The 14,949-nt window shown below is 41.8% G+C and overlaps 1 long non-coding RNA gene across 1 annotated transcript in view; it reads left to right on the forward strand.

The window, feature by feature from the left end:
• The first annotated feature begins 8,331 nt into the window (after window positions 1-8,331).
• LOC308596629 overlaps window positions 8,332-14,949 on the forward strand; it is a 49,330-nt gene continuing 42,712 nt past the window's right edge. Inside the window, exons 1-3 of the long non-coding RNA XR_014012583.1 lie at window positions 8,332-8,688; window positions 11,890-12,079; window positions 14,451-14,541. This is a non-coding gene — a long non-coding RNA (uncharacterized lncRNA). The remainder of the gene's footprint in view (window positions 8,689-11,889; window positions 12,080-14,450; window positions 14,542-14,949) is intronic.

Here is a 14,949-nt window from a genome sequence, read left to right on the forward strand (position 1 = left end):
CAAGATTTTGAGCATGTTTGGTAGAATTGCTCTAAGCGCTGTGGTCTAAAACCACTGAGTTTCTTGGGCTTGCCAATCGTAAGGTCAACGCTTCTAATCCATGTGACGGGGTGAGCTCCCTTTGCTCTGTCCCAGCTCCTGCCAACCTAGCAGTTCGAAAGCACGCCAGTGCAAGTAGATAAATAGGTACCGCTCCGGCGGGAAGGTAAATGGCATTTCTGTGTGCTCTGGCACTCGTCACAGTGCCCCGTTGCGCCAGAAGCAGTTTAGTCATGCTGGCCACATGACCCGGAAAGCTGTCTGTAGACAAATGCCAGCTCCCTCGGCCTGAAGCGTGATGAGCGCGGCAACCCAGAGTCGCCTTTGACTGGACTTAACAGTCCAGGGGTCCCTTACCTTTACCTCTTTCTTTGAACATGTCATATCACAAACTGTTCTTGAACATTTCCTCAGTTTACTATGTGGCAGGAGAGTAGAGGTGTGGGCTTGGAATCCTGACCATTGTGCCTCTCAGATCCTCCCCCCCCCCTGTCTACATGATTATTAATATCAACTTAGAACCTTATAATGGCGATGTGGAACTTCCTTCTGTGGGTGACATTTTCTCTCCCTAAGCAAGAATAGTCCTCTATTTTTACAATTCTAGCCTTAATAATGCTTCTCAGATCACACAGTGACTTCGTTGGATTCAGCCCATTGTTTTCTTCATTCATGTCCTCCCTTTTCAGCTTAATTGCTAAAATAATTTATGTGAAGTGCTCCGAATACTTGAAATGCTCATATGAATTATAATCATTATTAACAATGTTATTATTTGGAAGAGAGTTCTGTGTTGTTGTTTTTAAAGAAAATCTTCCTGCTTTTATAGCTGCCATGACACTGCTGTTTAACCATGATGGCAGCCTTTGGGGTCCATTGTTCTTTGAGCCTCTTTCAATACCAGGATTAAATAACCTTCAGATCTTCTGGAGAGATTTGTCCTTAAGAGTTCAGCTTTTGTTTAACTAATCCTTTCACTTTTGAGAATTTTCCCTTTTTGTTTGTAGTATTTCTGACCTGCCTTGCAGCATATTGTTCCAAAAGAATTTGCATTTTTTAAAAAAACAACAACAACTGCACACACTAAATTATGAATAAATCAATCAATAGTATAGGAGCAGAACTCCTAAGAGAGCATTCCCAAGCTTCTAGGATCATTGGATGCTACAGATCTCTTTCCACTGGCAGCGCTTCACACACAGTGGACTGAAGTGTGTCTCCGGACATGTCCTGAGAAAGGCCAAAAATTATGCCAGCCCCTGGACCTCGGGTAGACAGTTCCCTGACCCCACTTACTATTACATTAAAATTCAGCGTAGCTAAAACCAACAGTTATTATTACATTTACTAATTTTTACCGATGTATTCTTTCTTTTGGCATCTCCGTATTGGATCTAGGTGACATTCAATGAAAAGAGTTTCATCTTTTGTTGTGTATTTCCCCTCTGCTCTGATTCTGTACATAAGGCTGTTCTAAGACTGGATTATTAATTGATTGAACAATACATGTTCTTTAATTTGCAAAGCAACATCACAGAGAACTGTGCCATTTTTGTAGATTTTATATCCAGCAATATCTGCATCCATTAACTTTCACTGTTCCACCGGGTTCCCCCTGCAGACGTTTCTGTGGTGAGGAGAGTAAGAAGAACCTGCTAATGCTTAGCAAGACATGAGAACATCCGTCCAAGGAGCCCTGGGATTTTGCATGACATTTTAATTTTTCACTATCTCTGCCCAGTGTGTAAATAACTTTTATCCAAACATCTGATTATCTGAAATGATCTAGGCAACTGCAGGGCAATTTTCAGTAGTTCGCCAAAGGGTGTACTGGAATGTTTGCCTGTCTTTCTGTCCTGACAAGTATTTAGAATAGCTCAGGAAAAAAACCCTGTAATTTGCAGCGAGAAACTACTGAGGAAATTCTTAGAACTGGGGGGTTAAGTTTCATTGCTACATGAGAGAAATCACATGCATACAACTTTAAGAATCATAACTTACTATTAACTGCACACCCAGAAATCTGGTTGGGTGTCTTAGTTGGAGTGTGCAATTTATGACGTAGATCAGGGAGTTGCATGTGCTGTTGTTAAAAACTAGGATATAGTATGCCAGAGGTAAGCCCCAGCAGTGACTGGGCCATGGAATCTCCAGGGGTACACGGCAGCACTCAGAATGATCAAAGTAAAATATCCCTTCCTTCTAATACTGCAAGCTTTTAATTTAACAACAGAATGCTTCCGCATTCTTGATGAAGAATCCATATGGGACATCTGCTCCTTTGCCTCAAAGTATTTTCATGCGTTGCAGCAGAAATCACCAAAGCAGCCACAGCACAGGACTTCTTGTAATTCACTGCCCAGGCATAGCACAACTTTAATAGTGCAATACTATATATGGAAGTAAGTCCCATTGATTTCACTGCGGCTCATTCCCAGGTTAAGTAGATATCGGATTGCAGCTTAAGGGGGACTTAATTAAGGTTAAGTCCTGGTCTGTTGTATTCTCTATGGAATGAAGCTCTTTCTTTTGAACAAACTAGAAGAGGATAGGATGATGGATTAAAAAACCCCAACAACATTTGGATATAGCATTGAATCCAGCTAAATTCTACTCAAAGTAGACCTTCTGAAGTTTGTCATGCCCATTAATCTCAGTGGGTCTACTCTGGCCATGATTAATGTTGGATGCAACGTAACTTTTTGATACAATGGGTAGCTGAAATCTCAGTCTGCTCTTAAGATACCTTGCATATGACGTGATAAAATAACTTTACGTTTGCGGGCAGTATTGCTTCTGAATACCAGTTGCTGGCAGCCACAAAAAGAGGGAAATGTTTGAATCCTGTTTGTGGGTTTCTTGCAGGCAACTGATTAGCCACTGTGAGAACAGTATGGGGCATTGGCCTGATCCTGCAGGCTCTTCCCATGAGCTTGTTTTCCATTTTTCCAGCGGCTGATCTCAGGCCAACTTCTCTGATCAGATTGGTCAGTGGCTCACAAGCAAAAGTTCATCACCGATCCCAGCCTTTTGAAAAGAGCAGTTCTGGTGTAAGAAAGATGCTAGAATAAATTCATACATATCAGATACAAAACCAACTGACATCCCTTGTCTGAGAGAAGGGAGTAAAGAAGGGGACAACTGCAAATTTGAAAATGCTGCACAGATCTACCTCCACATTGTTTTCATTTTGTTGGGTGGGAGTAGAATCTGCCTAGAGAATGCTAGCAGCAGCATAAAAAATAAATAAATGGTGTGATATAACTGAGGACAGGAGTGTAGATTTGTAGGAACCAGCAAGAAAGGAAGAACTCCAACCTCTTCAGATGGCTTTCTTTAATGCACACATTTGTCAATACAAACATGTGTTCTTGTAGACACCTATATGTAATATCTATGGAGATCCCTGTAAGAGCAATCCCTGGTTATGAAATAGGTCTTTTAAGGCCCATTCTCTTTTAAAGGTACGTATTAAAAGAGGAAAAAAGCTCTTGATAAAACAAATGAATGGAGAATCTGAGTCCATAGCAATAATGTAATCGGAGATATATTGTGAAGGTAAGAGCTGCTTTAAAATATTCAGATATGAAGAGCACAGGTTATTTTGGCTCACTGTGATAGCTCAGTATTAAGTATTCCCTTTTATTTAATACAAATCTCTGCAAATCCTAGTCTACAGTGAGCTTTCAAAATGAAACCATGCATACTGCAGACACTTTGAAAGATGTGCAAAAAACCCTGCAAAATTGCTCTTGTGAAAATGTGGAAAGATAAACTCATAATGCCAGTGAAAATTAGAATATATCTTTTAATAGCTTTTTAAAATGTATAATATTAAGTATATAGAAGCAAAATTGGTTTCTCTGTCACACATTTGCATATTTGTCATATGATATTTGATTTATTTGGACAGATACCTATATGACTAGAACCACCACAGAGCCAAGCCACCCACTGCTAACTCGGACAGCCACTGCAGAAGGATACCATGGTTGATGGTATTGAAAGCTGCTGAGAGGGTGAGGAGAATTTACAGGGACACATTTTCCCTGCCTCTCCCTCAGCAAGAGATCCCCATACAGGGCATCCACAGCAGTTTCTGTGCCTAAACCCCAGCTGAAATCAGTTTCCTCTAAGAGCTCCAGGATCTCGTCCACGACTACTTGCCTAAGAACCTTGCCCAAGAAGGGGAGATTGGGATGTTAGGAAGGGATCTGCCACCGAAGTATGTACAGCACTGAGGGATCATACATTTGATCTTTATAGGTAGGGATAGATATTCTGATAATGCTCAGCTCCAGAACCTAACAGCTTAGGAGATGTTTGAAGTAGGATATTTTTGCTTATTGTACTGTAACTTCCTCACAGTTGCACCTTTTAAATGTAAACATGTAAATGTTTTTTATTTTTATTTTGCAGGTTCCTATTTACCACAAAAGGGCAATTGGTGCTTCTTTAAATCCCCTGCTGCCTGCAATTCGTTAACATTGTTTTTCGTTTTGTATCGCATTTCATCTCACTGAGCCGAAAGCAGTATGGGGGGGGGGGGAAACCCCCTGTAAATAAATAAATTTATCAGAATTGTTGAGAGGCCCTGGGACATGGTGATACTCATTATATTCGCTAAAGTGCAATGCAGCTATAAACTTTGAGCCTTTAAAACCAGCAAAGCCATCTGGAGCAATTCTGCAACAATATGTTTTAATTACGTAACACCGGATTGCACTGCGTTGGGTAGTTTGTAATTTTAATAGCTTTTTAATAAATTCAGGATGATGGCAAAGTGTGGAAAGGCTCGTTTATTGTGGCCGGTTGGCAGCCACCTGGATATGAGCCCTTTATTTAATCCAGTCCTGGTACACAGAAACCCAACATTCATCACAATAACATAGTGTGGCTAAGTGAGATGTTTTGGAAGTATGTTAACTAGAGCTGATTACATTTCTTACTAAAGGTAAAAAGGTAAAGGACCCCTGGACGGTTAAGTCCAGTCAAAGGCGACTATGGGGTTGCGGCGCTCATCTCACTTCAGGCCGAGGGAGCTGGCGTTTGTCCACAGACAGCTTTCCGAGTCATGTGGCCAGCATGACTAAACTGCTTCTGCTGCAACAGGACACCATGATGGAAACCAGAGTGCACGGAAATGCCATTTACCTTCCTGCTGCAGGTACCTATTTATCTACTTGCACTGGTGTGCTTTTGAACTGCTAGGTTGGCAGGAGCTGGGACAGAGCAACAGGAGCTCACCCAGTCGCGGGGATTCAAACGGCTGACCTTCCGATCGGAAGCCCAAGAGGCTCAGTGGTTTAGACCACAGCGCCACACTCGTCAGCTAGCCATAGTTAATATATCTATGAGCTTTGTCCGCACACCAACACTGGTTTTAAGTCGGGCAGAACATGTCACTTTCATTGAGTACCGTATTTTTCGTCCTATAGGACGCACTTTTCCCCCTCCAAAAATGAAGGGGAAATGTGTGTGCGTCCTATGGGGCGAATGCAGGCTTTCGCTGAAGCCTGGAGAGCGAGAGGGGTCGGTGCGCACCGACCCCTCTCGCTCTCCAGGCTTCAGGAAGCTATCCGCAAGCCTTGCAAGCCTGGCGGGAGGTCCCGTGGGCTTGCAAGGCTTGCGGGCAGCAGCCTGCAGCCCAAAAGCTCGGGGGACAGCGGGGAGGCGCAACGCCGCCAACCCGCTATTCCCCGACCTGATCTGGAGGCTGGCAGGGGGGAGAAGCAAACTCTCCCCCCCGCCAGCCCCACAAGCTCGGGGGACAGTGGGGCAAGCCGCTGCCCCACGGAGGCTAGAGAGGCTGTCCCTGAAGGCAGAAGAGGGAGACGGAGTGCTCCGTCTCCCTCTTCTAGCTTGGGGATGGCTGTGCAAACCTGGGGGGGGGGGAAATAAATTTTTTTCCCTTGATTTCCCCCCCAAAAAACTAGGTGCGTCCTATGAGCCGGTGCGTCCTGTAGGGCAAAAAATACGGCACTCACAGGGTAGATCTGGGGTTCTTAGTGGGAGGAAGTCCTAGGGAGGAAGAGAGAGTCCTTGGGAGTCCTAGTTACTGAAAGTTACCTACAGATCAACTTTATTTTGAAGCGAGTTTTTAGCGTAGAAAGACACGGGCCACATGAGTTTAAAAGTGTGATTTCTGAGCAGAAGTTTGGAACCCTTTGACAGCTTCAAGTTTGCGTCTTTCTAGGTTTGGATTAGGGTTGGATGCTTTTTAACCAAGCCCTCTTCAGTGCCATATAGAATAATATAATTGTAGAGTTGGAAGGGACCCTGTGGATCATCCAGTCCAGGCCCCTGCAATACAGGAATACGCAGTTGCCCCATACAGGGATTGAACCTGCAACCTTGGCATTATCAGCACCATGCTCTAACCAAGTCAGCTATCGAGGCTCTAGTAGAAGGAAGTGATAATGTTTATTTGTCCCTGCTGATTTCTGCACCTTGAGCTGCTTCTAAAGGCTCAGGAACAGGCCAGCTTTGGTTTTTTTCTTGGCCAGTTGGCAACTCTATCTCATGATAGGTGGGATTTGGAGAAGAGCAAATGCATAGAGTTCCCATTATTCACAGAGAAGCAGGAAGTATTTGCAGATATTTGCTGTTTCACAACCATTATAACTTCATATACATGGTCTTGTGAATTGCGGGTTCCATATACAATATTATTGTTTTATACAGTATTACCTAACCTCGCTAGCTCAAAAGTAGTTCAGCAAGGAGCCACTACTATTCATGTTACAATCCGGAAACAGTGTGAGAAGCTGTGGTTTAATATTTGACTTAGCAATGTTAATATCATTTCTGTAAGCATTAACTGTTTTGTCTATTAAGAATTCTGCTTCCATTCCCTTTAAATCCATGTTATATATGGTCAATTAACTGGTTTTGATTTGTCTGTGATGTTTCACTGGCCCAAATATATATTTTATGCAAATAATTGTTATATTTTGTCTTCATTCACTTCAATCAATTTCAAAACATACATTTATTCATTCAATTGCTATACCACCCTTCAATAATAAAATTCTTCCAAAGGCTCTTATATCAAAGTACGACAATAAAGTACAATGAATATGATTTAATACCATCTCAGTCATTTCAGTGTACAGTGGTGCCCCGCAAGACGAATGCCTCGCAAGACGAAAAACTCGCTAAACGAAAGGGTTTTTCGGTTTTGCGTTGCTTCGCTAGACGAATTTCCCTATGGGCTTGCTTCGCAAGACGAAAACATCTTGCCCTTTTTTTAAAAGCCGCTTGAAGAGGCGCAGTTGCGACGGACCGTGCTTCGCAAGATGAAAAACATCGCAAGACGAAAAGACTCGCGGAACGAATTCTTTTCGTCTTGCGAGGCACCACTGTATCCCCATATTATTAAAATTAACAACCAAGTGCAGTCCAACATTAAAAAGTACAGCCACCAGATCCAGATCACACTATCAGATCCCAAGCCAGAGTGGCTGTAAGTCAATGTAAAAAGGCCTGTTTGAGAATATCCAAGACTGGGGCCATCTTAATATCTCTAGAGATTGTATTTCACGATTGTTGGGCCACCATGGGCTTTGTTTTCGCCAGTTCAGTTTCCTGTGCTGGCAGGCATCTCGACAGGGCTTCAAATACATACCTTAATATTCAGTTTTGTACAGGTGTAGATGGTGCTTTAATTAACCTGGTCCCAAGCTTTCATAATCAGCGCTTTAAATTGGGTCCAGAAACAACTGGTACTAACCTGGTGCAATATTTTCTGATTGTTAAAGGCAGCCTCACACACAACATGTTGCAGTAGTCCAGTCTTGGTCTCACTAGAAGACTGGCAACTGGCAAGGTCCGCTCTGTCTAGGTGAGGCACAGATGGCGACATCACTGGTGAGCCTCTGTTGCTTAATTAAAACACATCTGTTTTTCCAGGCTTTCGGAGGGTTTGGCTGAGCCTGCTGTGTAATGCAGGATTCTATGTATTATTATTATTCTGCTGCTAATTTGTGTCTTAGCTGCCGTTTTGTTTTAAGCGCCGTGGTGTTTATCTTGTGTTAGAAACTGCTTTGGGTGCACAGCAGTGGTGAAAAGAGCTCCACAAACTTTATAAAGAAACAAACTGGCATATCAGATTAAGCTGATGAATGTTCTTGTGGCCCCAGCTGCTCATTAAAAAGGTAAAGGGACCCCTGACCATTAGGTCCAGTCATGGCCCACTCTGGGGTTGCTGCGCTCATCTCGCTTTATTGGCCAAGGGAACCGGCGTACAGCTTCCAGGTCATGTGGCCAGCATGACTAAGCCGCTTCTGGCGAACCAGAGCAGCGCACGGAAACGCCGTTTACCTTCCCGCCGGAGCAGTACCTATTTATCTACTTCCACTTTGACGTGCTTTCAAACTGCTAGGTTGGCAGGAGCAGGGACCGAACAACGGGAGCTCACCCCGTCGCAGGGATTCGAACCGCCGACCTTCTGATCGGCAAGTCCTAGGCTCTGTAGTTTAACCCACAGCGCCACCCGCGTCCCTAACTAGTTTGTGCCAAATCCAGAAGTACTCCAAAGAGGTGAACTTTCTATTTTACGGGGAGTGAAATGCCATCCAAGACAACTTGCAATTCTCTATCCAGAGCAGCTCAAGCGATATAATGCAGTCCAGAGCAGGAGTAAACAAGGTACTACAATAAGGAATTACTCATGCAAGCGAGTACAGTTGACACGCAATTGTGACATCCTTTTGGGACCTGGAAGAGGGTGGGACGACATGGGACGAGGCTCTTCAGAGGGCCGGGAATGGAACCACCATGTTAAATACAGGTAATACTACGTGTATTAGTCAAGTTGCAATTGAAGATGGTGTAAAGCACAAAGCGCTTCCAAATCTTTATCCTTGTCCCAATTACTTCATGAGGCTTTCTAGGTCATAGCTCATAACTGAGGAACTAAGTTCTGTCATGTTTTTATTTAACTTTGTCCCCAAATAAATTAGTAAGATTTAGAATTTCCATGTTTCCGTTTATTTTATTTTATTGCCTAGTGCCAATAGATGAGAACCCCCCCCCCCACATGCACTCATATAAGCTTTAACTCAAGAACTCATCACTCTTTACAGGTTCTTCTGTTCGGCCTGTTTGTCCTCATGGAAAATGAGGCACCCAAAAACAAATATAATTTCAAAAGTCAGGGGGCAAATGTGTAAATATATATAGCACAGGTGTCCTTACTATGAGTCTGCTACTGTAGACAATAGTCCAGTGTAAAGCATTTCTCTATTTTGAATAATACTTTCTTTTTTTTTCTACTCGCATAATGCGGGTGGTAAGTAGAGATTATAGCAATTAGTCTTTTGAGAAATAATCTTTAGAACCAAAATATCATTTTAAGTCTACAAACTTAAATATGCATAAAAAGTGTGTTTCTGCATTGGGGGAAATGGTTTTTAACAGTTACTCCATTTCCCAGGTTTTCTGAGGTATTGCATTAAATGAAAAACCTCAGTCAGTAGCTTCTGCATTTGCCTATTTCTGGTGTTAATTATCTTTTGTTTGCCCTTGATAATCCTGAGGTTGGTATGCAGATAATGAAGGCTGCAGAATCATCTCAGAGTGGAAAAAACAATGGCATTGTCAATTCGGCATCACAACACTTTATAAATTATGAATGTTATCTACATTAAGGAGAATAGTAGACTTTTAAAATTACTTCCATGAATAGATTAAATTACAAGTATTATTACATTTCATTTTATTAAGTGCATCTTAGTAGTTATTAGAGCAAATGAACATGTTCTCTCAATTACATAATAACATTAGAACTAAAAATTATGCATCAACACTCCCAAATGCATAATGCAGCTTTGTATATTAATCACTCCAAACAATATTTTTCAGTTTATATGGAGACAATTATTACCTGTCCAACAATAACATTGTTATTGGTTTATTAAAATTCAAGAACTCCCTTTCTAGATAAAAGCTTGGTTTTCTTCTTTGACTATTTCAGAAAAAGGTTTCATTCTAGGCAACAAAAATGCAAATCTTGTAATGATTCAATTTTAATCTAATTATATAAAACAAAGCTTATATATTTTACTTTTAAGTGAACTTGAGAAAGTAGCAGTAATCTGTGGCTGCTTTTTATTCTAGTTTAGGAAAAGGCAACTTAAGAAAAGGAAAAAAGGTAGATCTGTTTTGAAGAGGTCATGTGTATGAGGTTTGTTCTAGCTACCATAATAATAGCCCTTTCCTAGACAATATTATTTTGTCATCAAAGCCACCCAGGATCTTGATTTTGTTTCCAATCCCCACAGCTAACCCCGGCATTGCTCCCAAGGTGGCCAGGTAAGCAGCCAATATGAAAGCAATGGGGCAGAACACATTAGAAGGGTCTCAACTAAACTTTTAAATGTACTGTTTTTGGGGTGCAGTCTTACCACTGATAATACACTGCTAAATCCACTAGTGTCAGTGGGACTCACAAGTGACTAGGACCAGTGCTTTTTTTCTGGGGGGTATGCAGGGGTACGCAGACCCCTAAACATTTTGCGAATGTCCATTTTCTGTATTTATTTTTCCCAATTTGAACAATAAAATGGTGATTTTCTCGAGTCAAAATGAGAGTACCCCTGACCTTTTTTTTTTTTAAGAAAAAAAGCAAAGACTAGGACTGTAAGTGTGTTTATAAGGCAGCCTTTCATAATATAATAGTTTAAATCACATATTTATTTATGTATAGAATAAGCTTCTGAAACAAAATATCATTTAAGTGTGTGTGTGTGTGTGTGTGTGTGTGTGTGCGCGCGCGCGCAGCAATCAGCTTAAACTGGGAATATATTTGGGACCCTGAGTCCTTAATGGTTGGAGCTCTTTTCCAAAAACTGGAATCAGGAGCTGGTAACTACTGAATTGAAGACTTCTCCTCCCAACACAGCGGGGAGGGGAACTACCATGAGCAAAGCAACATTTTTTTTAGTCCCTGGCTGCAGTTTTGGAATCTAGTGGAATCTAGTTGTGCAACCAGTTCTGTGACTCAGGCATGGCCAAACTTGGCTCTCCAGATGGTTTGGGACTACAATTCCCATCATCCCTGACCACTGGTCTTGTTCGCTAGGGATGATGTGAGTTGTAGTCCCAAAACATCTGGAGGGCCAAGTTTGGCCATGCCTGGTTTAGATCCACAATTTGAATCCTGTAGCAGTTTCTTATGCATACAGGGGATTGTCATGTATGAATACAGCTATATTATTGTGCACAGACAATGGGTTGTATTTTCAGTCTCTGGAGAAAGGTGGAATGATAGGATTGTAGAGTTGGAAGGGACCCTTACGATCATCTAGGCCAACTCCCTGCATTGCAGGAATTTGCAGGATCAAAGCTGCAACCTTGGCGTTACCAGCACCATGTTCTAACCAACTAAGCTATCCAGTAAGATACACGAAGGGAAACAATCTTCCCTCTTAAGCTCAGGTTCAGTTTTCTTCTTTCTTTGGACCAAAAGAAGAAAGAAAGAGCTGAACAACGTAACACTGTTGTCAACAACGTCCGTCCCCCCCCCCAGCTGTCCAAGGCTGCCTTTACATCTTTTTAGTTAGCAATGAAAAATAATAAAATCTGATAATACACAAATGGGGGGAGGGAACCGTTTAGGAAATGATCCAGCCAATTTTGAGTCCCACCAATTTGACTAGGAGAGTTAAGCACGTGCTTAAACCTGTCTCCTTGAAATGAATGGGATTTGGGAAGGAACCCAAACCCAAGGGCAGTTGGGACAAGCAGAGTTTGCACTAGGCAGTGTCTCTGCCTGAACCAGGGCCTGCCCAAGACATTTTGGTTACCCAAGATTTACTACTAAATGGTGCCTCCTCCCCACCAGGGAAGAAGGGCCGAGGGATGATCTGCAAAAGGAACAAGGGGGGGGGGAGGAATAATGATCTATATCAGGATCTGCTGCCCTGTGGAGCCTGCCGCCTGAGGTTGTTGCTGCACCCTACCTCATGGGTGGCCCAGCCTGGCCAGGGCTACGCTGGATGAAGTCCTTTATTCCACCTGAGCTGGAGATACTCTGGGGGTAAGTCTTCCACCTGGCTTAGTTGGGGCTGTGATGTTAACATATGAGAGTGCTGGAGGAGAAATAGTTAAACAGGTTACCCAATCAGGACCCAGGGGGTGGAGTCAGAGGGATTATAAAACCAGCTCTGGGAGGGGCGAAAGGGGAGTTTGTTGGGAGTTGGGTGGTTGGTTGGAGGGGGAGTGAACTGGGATAGAGTTTGTGGGTAGGTTGAGTTAGTGTAGCAAAATAAGCTGAGTCAGGAATAGTTAGGGGCTAGGAAGACAAGTAAATATCTGAGAGGTGGTTTAGTGAGTGAGAGCAGGTAGCGGAAGTTATAGGTCTGGGTACGCACCCCATGATTGTAACTGACCGATACCGTTTATGAAACCAAACACTTGTTAAACTGCAATAAATAAACAAAAGTTTATGTTCCAATTTAACCCTGACTGGACTCAGTATTGTACCAGGTGGGGCCTGGGTGGTGGCAGTGAGACATAAAGTGGTGGCACAGGGATCAATAGATGGTGAAATGTCCAGGGACCCTGTGTGATCGCCAGAGGGGCTCACTTGGCTGAGCCAAAGGCAGGGTAAGTCTTGAAAAGGAGACGTTATTGGCCAGTGCCCTGGGTGTGGTGCCGACAGATCAGGGAGAGCTAACCCTATTCCAAACTCTTCAGCTTGCCCATGTGACCTGGTGCAACCCAGTGAATTTACACTGGCAAAAAGGGTGGTGTAAAGGCTTGTTTTCTGTCTCCTGGGTTCGAGCCAGCTCAACTGGCAGCAGTACCGCTCCTGAATGGAGTTTGGAGGGTAAGTTACACCAGCATAATTTACTCCATAGTTTGGATTGCTTTGTTAAATGTGTTTAAAAAGGTAAAGGTAAAGGGACCCCTGACCATTCGGTCCAGTCGTGGCCGACTCTGGGGTTGCGGCGCTCATCTTGCTTTATTGGCCGAGGGAGCAGGCGTACAGCTTCCGGGTCATGTGGCCAGCATGACTAAGCCCCTTCTGGCGAACCAGAGCAGTGCACGGAAACACTATTTACCTTCCTGCTGGAGTGGTACCTATTTATCTACTTGCACTTTGACGTGCTTTCAAACTGCTAGGTGGGCAGGAGCAGGGACCGAGCAGCGGGAGCTCACCCCGTCGCGGGGATTCGAATCGGCAAGTCCTAGGCTCTGTGGTTTAACCCACCCACTTTGGCCAAATTATGTGCTTGGTTTTTAAAAGATAATTGGAAGCTTCTGTTTCCCCCATCATGATCCGTTATAATAATAATAATAATAATAATAATAATAATAATAATAATAATAATAATTATTATTATTATTATTATTATTATTATTTATAATATATTATTTATACCCCGCCCATCTAGCTGGGTTTCCCCAGCCACTCTGGGGACTGCCTGCCTCTTTTTATTACAATATTAGTTCTTAGCCCTAGTTAAGAGATCTTAATTAATATTAGTTAATATTAGTACTTAACCCCATAAACAAAATGGATCCTATTCTTACAGAGGCACCAAAAATAAATGAAAGATGAATACTGAATATATATATATATATATATATATATATATATATATATAGCAGATCACAGCTAATAAATCCATCTCAAATGCAAATGCATTAATCGTAATATGTGAGGCAAAATAATAAAATGCCAAGGCATAGCTCCTTTATCATACGAGGTTTTAACAACCATTGTGATTTCCTTGATTCAGCAAGAAGATTATTTAAATGTGTGGGAAAATGCATATTCCCTAAGAATATGAAAAAGGGGCTTACTTTCCCCTGGAAGTACAATAAGGTGTATTGAGTAAATAATTGTATTTAATCTTTGTTTTCAGTCGTTTTCCTCTGTAAAGGTTATGAAAGGCTGCATTCATGATAATTCAGATGATGCCTGTGGATTTATACCCAGCCGTGCATACTTAATATCAGTAAACATACTAATTGGTCACTGCATGAAAATATGAGCAATTAGACACCTTTTTCATTACTGATGCTTTGAGTAATATAAAATGACCAGATGATCTGTTCTCTCCTGATGTTATTAGATAAAGTTAGACTTTTTTATCGCCGTTGTAGCAGATTAAAAATGCACAAGACAAGAAAGACATTGACTGGAACTAATGCACTTTGGTCTGACAAAATAACTAGCCTTTTTAGTTCCAATTAGCCCTCAGTTATCACGTACTAGCAACGATATCAAAAATTCAGCACCACTGGATTGTCTTTATAGCTGTCTAATTCAGTCAGTCTTCATTTTTTTGCTGTTTAAAAAGTTTCAGGCATTACAGAGTTAACTATTCTCTTGAAATTACTCCTCTTTAAGAAGAAAAATCATATTACTTTCTTAATCTTTCTAATTCTTCTCTCCTAAGATCATCTTGGATTTGTTCCTTTAACACCGACTCTTAGTGCAGTCCTGATTTTCTGTATTAATGAATTGAGAAGATGACATCAGGCTTTTAGGTAAGTGCTGTAAGCTCAGTCCTATGAATTTGCAGCAAGGTACCAAGCATAAAGAAGAAATTATTCTTTGTCCATTTGCACATCAATGTTTCTTTGAAAGGTAATTAGCTTGATATTATGTAGGTAGCGCACAAAAGATCTTGTAGTAGTTTGTGATCTGTCTTTTGATCATCACAAGAAAAATTTCTGCTGGGAAATGAAAGGCAGACATAATTCACTAAAATTACACTGGATCCTCTCTAATCAATACAGATAAATCAAGTGTTTGTTGTGAAATCGATCCTCTCTTTTATTGAAATACATTGTCTTGATTGTTTTAGGGATAATTATTTCACAGGAAATTTTTATGATGATTAGGTGCTGCAACAACAGTAAACTTCCTTGACACAGGGCCATCAAATGTCTGTG

Source organism: Podarcis bocagei, assembly GCF_964188305.1.
Source record: "Podarcis bocagei genome assembly, chromosome: 10".
Classification (NCBI taxonomy): Eukaryota; Metazoa; Chordata; class Lepidosauria; order Squamata; family Lacertidae; genus Podarcis; species Podarcis bocagei.